Genomic DNA, 7,030 nt, shown 5'->3' with positions numbered 1-7,030 from the left:
GATGATTTTAAATTCCAGGTGCACGCATGACTTCCAAGTTTCAAGCTCCAGCATCATCCAGGCATTCCAGACTCATACATTCAGTTGCCTACTTGACTCCACTCCAAAAGAAAGCTTTTAATTTCATCCTAGAAATTCCCCATCATTCTACCCAGTGGCTTGAGCCAAAAATCTAAGCAGGACCTATCAAATGGACCTATCAGTAAGTTTTTTCAACTCTTCCTTCAAAACGTATCTCAAATCCAACAACCACATTTCACCATCTTCATCAAAGCCACCATGATATCTTGCCTGGATTCCCAGTGTACCATTCTAACTGGATTCCTTCCTTCCCATCTTGCCTCTCTACACTCTATTCTCAACACAGCAGGAGCCAAAGTTATCCTCAAAACCATAAATCAGATGATGTCATTCTCAAGCTCAGAAGTCCACAGTGGTTTCCCATCACACTTAAAATAAACCCAAAGACTACAGCATGGTCCGGAAGATGTTTCATGATACAACTCCACTTATCTCTTGCACTACATCTCCTGTCATCTCTAGACCCACTCACAATGCCCCTTCCATGCACATGGGCTTTCTTTCAGTTCCTCAAATACTCTGGATCTTTCCCAACTTGGGATCTTTGTATCTGCCCCCCACTCTGCCTGGAATGGGAGAAGTCCTGCATCTTAATATTTCGATTCCTTTCTATCCATTGTGTCTTGTTTTAAATGTCATCTCCTGAGAAAGATGCTCCCTGACCTCCCTCCTCTAATAAGTGTACCTCCTTTATTCTCTATTGCTGCATCTATTTAGTTTCCTTTATGGCCTGGCATATGAAAAGCACTTAGTTAATACATATTGCATAAATGAGGCCAGAACAAGAGAGAAACAGTACAGTACAAAGGGTTATCTGGAGCAGAGCAATGCAGGGAGAGTAGACGATGCAGTTGAGGGTGACTCAGAAGGAAGATCTGCAAGGATTGGCTAGCCTATTAAATCAGGATGATAAAGAAGGAATCCTGGGTGATTGAAGTTCTTCTTTGTGCAGTAAATAATGATGTCATTGATACAAATAACAGAGAAGCCGAAAGAGTAAGAATGCTTTGGATGGTTTGGGAGAATTTTTAATTTAAATTTGTCTGCGTTACCATGAGACAATCCAGATAGACAAATTTTAGGGGGCTGGTGGAAGTGGAGCTTAGGAAAGAAGTCCAGATAAGAAAGTAGGAGGACCCACATGCAGATTTTCCAAGGAGCATGTGTAAAGGGACAAGTGGACCCAGGAACACCTGGGGAACACTCACACTTAGGAGGTAGACGTGGAAAAAGAGTCAGTGTCTCTTGAGTCAGAATTAATCATTTGTGTCACCTTGAAGAAGTTACTTGAAATCACTGGGCCTTCTGTATGTTAAGTATAAATGCTGAAAGTAGATCAGTTCCACCTCTACCCCATATGATCTGAGGAGTGTGGGACCAGAATCCGTGAGTTTGTGTCCTAGTGTCACCCCCTCCTGGATGTATGATTTGGAGCAAGGTTTTTACTGTCTTTGTGGCTTAATTTCCTCCATTGTAAATAGACATAATAGCACTTACTTCTTATGGCTGTTGTGAGGGTCAATAAATAGGAGAATATTTGTAAAGAACCCAGACCTGTGCCTGGCACATGGTAGTAGCTTCTCAATAAAAGTTACCTACTTAAAAAGACAAGGTACAAGGTTATATTTATCCCTCCTTTCTAGGGTTCTCAATGGGGGAACCAATTGTGAAGTGGTCCCTCTGCTCTGAAGAGACAGGCACGTAGGTCTAGAGAGTTGTTAGGTCTGCTCTAAGATGCATGGAACCTACTGAGACTGAATGTCACTTGAATGGAGACTTTCTAGCTGTACCCTGAGGCCTATAGTGCTGAAAGTGTTGAGGAGTAGAAAAGTCCAAGAGAGATTGGGGTGGGAGGGCTTTAAGAAAGAAGGAAAACAAGATCTAAATCTGGAAAGGAAAAGATACAGGTGCTGAAGTGGGATGAGGCAAAACTTGGCCAAGGTGCCGCATAGATCTTCCCTGGGTCTCCATCCATGACCCACCCAGCTAGGCCACTATTTAGAGCTGTAAGATGGAGAAAGAACACTAAGATCTTGTCTGATGGAGTCTGGAGCCTGAGACCATAGATATGACACAGTGACTCACCAGCATAGGACTGCGCTTTTCTCCAGTCTAATACAGAAAAATGAGAGGTGAGTGCTCCCTGGCTAGAGCCAGACAATTCTTGGCCTTTGCTGTGCCCTGTCTGCCTTCCCTTCCCCTCCTTGGTGCCCTCTTCACTCGTCTCCAGCACTTGTCTGGCTGCCTTTCATCATGTTCCTCACAAAGATGTGTCCAGGCAGAGGGAGGCCAGAGGACATAGACTCTTCTATTCCCCCTTCTTGGTCCCTGAGCACAGACTTTGACTCCACCGGCAGCTCCTTACTCATCTCTTCTTCCTTACATTATATGGCCTGGCGCCTCAGTATCTGAAAGGCACCAGCATGTGCAAAGTCATGTCAAGTCTGCCATTGCATGAGACACAATCCTGGATGGAGGAAAGAACTATGGTGGATTCACCCTTCTCTTCACAGTGACCTTGGTCCATTCACTCCCCTGGTCAGGCACTTGATCGCATCTTCTTCATCTTTTCCAAGACCTAGTGCAGTGTCCTGCAGGAAGTAAGTGTGGCCAAGTGCCTGGAAATCTGTCTCTTTGACTTAGTTAGCCTTAGCAGGAAGAATCTATTTCTCATGGTTACTATGTCACTGCTCACTGCCATTAGAAACTCCCAGGAACACAAATTTGTTTTATAGCTTTACCTGGGGAGTTGCTTGTGTGTTGCAGGCACTATGGCTTATGGTCTACTAGACCACAGTTTTTGTCTCTATCTCCATATGTTGTTATCCATGACTCATTAGGCGTGAAACTCAAAGTCAATTAAGTAACTACTCAGTGTCCGTATTTCCTCATCTTTAGGGTGGGGATAAAACCAACATTTGCTTCTTAAGTCATCTGGGGAAGACTTAGAACAGCACCCCTGCATATTAACCCTCTATGAATGTCACTGTCCTCCATTTTGAAAGGTTCATTCACGACCCCTGCATTGTTGACTCTCAAACCTACCTCCCCAGGACACAGCATCATCAGGTGTCTGGTGTGGGATTGGGGTCATAGCCCCAAAGTGAAGAAGAACCTCTGAAATTTTGACGTGAGAAAATGCGTACATTGAAAATCACAGTAGGGCAGGTGTAGGGGGAGATGGGAGGCAGCAGCATCATTTACATTGTATTCTCTGTTATGACGCCTCCTGGGATTGCACAACGTAGCAGGTCCTTATTGGAGAGCCAGATGGGAGGAGGCAGGGAGATGAAGCAGAAGCTGCTGTGACACTCCAGGCAAGAAATGATGAGCACTTCAAGCAAGGCCCTAGATTTGGGGTCAGAAAAGAGAGAGGTGGATTTATTTACTACTAATAATAATAGGTAATGCTTACATAGAACCTACTATGAGCTTGGCATTGTGCTTGGGGCTTTACATCTATTAACAACACTAAGAGGTAGATACTCTTATTTCCCACATTTTATGCATGAGGAAGCTGAGGTCCAGGGAGGTTGAATAACTCACTCAAGGTCACACAAGAGGTTACTGGTTGAGCTGGACTTAAGTCCAGGCAATCTGGCTCCGGAGTCTGTGCTCTAACCACTAAGCTGGACTATTTTAAACGAAGTGCAAATAGCAGGATTTGGCTGTTAGTCAGAAGTGGTGGATGAGACAGCTGAAAGGAGTTGAAAATGATTCTTAGGTGGTGTAATTAACTCAGATAGAGAGGGAGGGCAGGGTTAGTGGGATTTTAGTTTTGGATTCACTGACTGTGAGATGTCTTCAAGGCCTCTGTAGGGAGGTGTCATGTGGACAGTGGCTGAGGCAGTGGGTGGGGCTAGAGCCAGAAATCAGGGGCTGGTGAGGGAGGGTGGTCAGCTTACAGGGTAGAGGCCTGAAAATGGCTTGGCCCCTGCAGGGAATGTGTGTAGTATGAAAAGAGGGCCCAGCACTGAAGCCTGAGGAATATCAGCAGTAATGGAGCAAGAGGGGCAAGAATTCTGAGAAGGAGCTTCCCAGGGAGTAGGGAAAGAACCAGCACGGGAGCCAGGGAATTGGTGAAGCAGATACCAAATTAGGGAGGCAGACCTACTCAGGGAGGTCCATGAAGAAAGGATCGAGAAATGCACATGGATTTAGTGACTGGGAGGGTTTAGTGATTGGCAGGAACTATTTTTATGGTGTAGTAGAGGGGAGATCAGCCATCATGGCAGACAAGAGAGTGGAGGCCATGCATGTATTTTCTTTGCTGTGACCTTGCTGGTGTGGAATTAGAGCCCTAGAGAGAAGTGAAGAGGAGCATATTGCACAAGGAAGGGGAAGGAAGGAGCTGGTGAAGATGGGAGACGCTTGTGCTTCTTCTAGCTTGCTGTGTCGCAGAAGACTCTATTGTGGTCCCCCGTGGTTACTCACCTTGTAGTTCACATCCTTGGGTAATCTCATCCCTTTGACTGTTGGCAGAACCTGTGACTTGCTTCTACTCAGTAAAATCTGGGAAAGATGGTGGGCAGTCACTTCCATGATGACATTGTTGTATAAGAGTCTGTCTTGCCAGCTGGCCCACTCTAGAGGCTCCCTCTCTCCTCCTGGATTTGAAGAAGAAAGCAGTCATGGTGGGAGGCCCACATTGCAAGATGCTGAAGGTGGCCTCTGGGAGCAGAGAGCAGCCTCCAGCCAACAGCCAGCAAGAAGTTGGGGCCCTCGATCCTACAACTGTAAGGGAATTAATTCTGCCAACAACCTGAGTGAGCTTGAATGTGAATTCTTCCTCAGTGGAGACTCCAGGTGAGGACACTACAGCCTGGCTGACACCTTGATTGCAGCCCTGTGAAACCCTGAGCAGAGGACCAAGCTCAGCAGTGCCTGGATTTCTGACCCACAGAAACTGTGAAATAATACATGTATGCTGTTTTAAACTACTAAGTTGATGTTAATTTTGTTATGCAGCTATAGATAACTAATACATGAGGAAGGAAAAAGAGACAGTGGGAACAACAATGAAGATTCAGAGGAGCAAAAAGACTAATTTATATTTCTAGCCCTGACTTCTTGTCTGGACTGCGCACTTGGTTCTCCAACTGCCTACTCTGCGTCTCCACTTGATCCCTTATAGGCTCCTCAACCTTGACAGAGCCAAAATGGAACTTCCAATCCTGTGCACCTCCTCGCCTTGTCCCCACAACCTGCTTTTGTCTCAGTTTCCCCATCTCAGTAAATGGCAACTTCACCTTCACATTTTCTTAGGCCTAAGACCTCAGAGTCATTCTTGATCCACTCCTTTATTCTTATTCCAAATCCAAGCCCATCAGCAAAGCCTTTTTACTGTATTTTAAAAATAAATCCAGCCCCGACCACTTCTACTGCTCCCCTTGGTATAAGGCATTCTCATTTCTCGCCTGGATCCCTGCAGTAGCTCCCAGCTGGTTGCCAGATTTCTGTTCTGCCACCTCTCCCCACAGCCCAGGCTCAGGTTAACATCTGAAGTAACTTCTTAAAACGTAAGTCAGATCCAGTCCCTTCTCTGCTTAAAAACTTTCAGCGGCTCCTCTCTGAGAGACAAAGCCAAAGCCAGATGATGTCTTTCAAGGCCAAACCACTCTGACACTGTCTGCTCCAATTCTCCTGGTCACTCGCTGTCCTCTAGCCACTCTAGCCTCTCTATACTCTTCAAACATGCCACATTTGCTTCTGCTTCTGGGCTTTGGCCCTGATGTCCTGTCTACTTACAATGCTTTTCCACAGGTAGTCTGTGGCTTGCTCCCCTATGTCATCAGCACCCTATTTTAAATTGCACTTCAAGTGCAATTTTCCTTCCTCTGATTGATTTATCTCCTGAGTACTCATCATCATGTGCCACACCACAATTTTACTACTTATTTAGTTTTCTGTCTCTCTCCCTCCACTAGAAGGTAGGTTCTTGGTGAATGGGGGATTTCTCTTTTGCTCACTTCTGTACCCCTGGCTACTAGAACAGTAACCGGTGCATAGTTAGTGCTCGTGGATCTTTATTGAGTGAATGAATGAAAGAATGGACTGAATAGAGAAGCCCTGAGGGGAGCTGGAGAGTGAGGGGTCCAGGATGAGGGTGAAGAAATAGCCTGAGACAGGAGAAAGGACATGTGCTCCCTCGAAATCAGAGGAAACAGATGAGGAGGGACAGGTGCAGGTGGTGGAGAAGGGGGTTTGGGACCTCCGTCTTCTGTCCTCTCTCTGAAGTGGCGGGTTGCATCCTCATCAGAGACTTGGGGAAAGAATGTGGTGATGAGGATAACGGCTAATGTTCACTGATCACAGCCGTGTGCTACATTCTGTACTGGGTGCTCTCCACACTTTATCTCATTCCCTAACATCTGCTCAGAGAAGTGGGTGTAATTAACTCACTTTATAGGTGAGGAAAATAGAGTTTCAGAGAGGTTAAGGAAGCTGTCTCCATTTCTCTATGTAAGTAGGATATTCAAGGGCCAACCAGGTATGTTGAATCTACAGAGAAAATGGGCACAGAAGTGTGAAACCCAGTGATGCATTTGGGGCACTGCAGGTGGTGTGGTCAGGGCAGTGCAAGGTGGCACATGGCAGGGAGTAGCCAAGGATCGAGCAGAAATATGAAGACTGGACCACTGAGTGTCTGAAATGCAAGGATAAAACGTCCAAGGATTGGACTTTATCTTTTAGGGTAGTGTTTCTTCAACTGAGTTACATAAAAAACTTGCCTAGACAAAAGCTAATTTCTAGAACACATCTGAAAATATATCTTCAAACACTAAGGGACCCAATTTGAAAATGCAACGTTAAAATCAAAAATTTGTCGAGGCCAGCCCCATGGCCCACTGGTGAAGTTTGCACGCTCCACTTCAGTGGCCCAGGGTTTCACTGGTTTGGATCCTTGGCATGGGCATGGACATGGCACGGGTCCTCAGGCCACGCTGAG

The 7,030-nt window shown here is 45.8% G+C and overlaps 1 long non-coding RNA gene across 1 annotated transcript; it reads right to left on the bottom strand.

Moving 5' to 3' along the window:
• Positions 1-1,094: 1,094 nt before the first annotated feature.
• LOC139077425 (uncharacterized) lies at positions 1,095-4,691 on the bottom strand. The gene is made up of 2 exons (XR_011529917.1): positions 4,516-4,691; positions 1,095-3,429 (listed from the first exon to the last, which is right to left on the bottom strand). It is a non-coding gene; the product is annotated as an uncharacterized lncRNA (long non-coding RNA).
• Positions 4,692-7,030: the final 2,339 nt, after the last annotated feature.

This window comes from Equus przewalskii, chromosome 19, assembly GCF_037783145.1.
Source record: "Equus przewalskii isolate Varuska chromosome 19, EquPr2, whole genome shotgun sequence".
Lineage (NCBI taxonomy): Eukaryota > Metazoa > Chordata > Mammalia > Perissodactyla > Equidae > Equus > Equus przewalskii.
The sequence above is the reverse complement of the archived record's forward strand: the minus strand, read 5'-3'. Positions and strand labels throughout refer to the sequence as shown.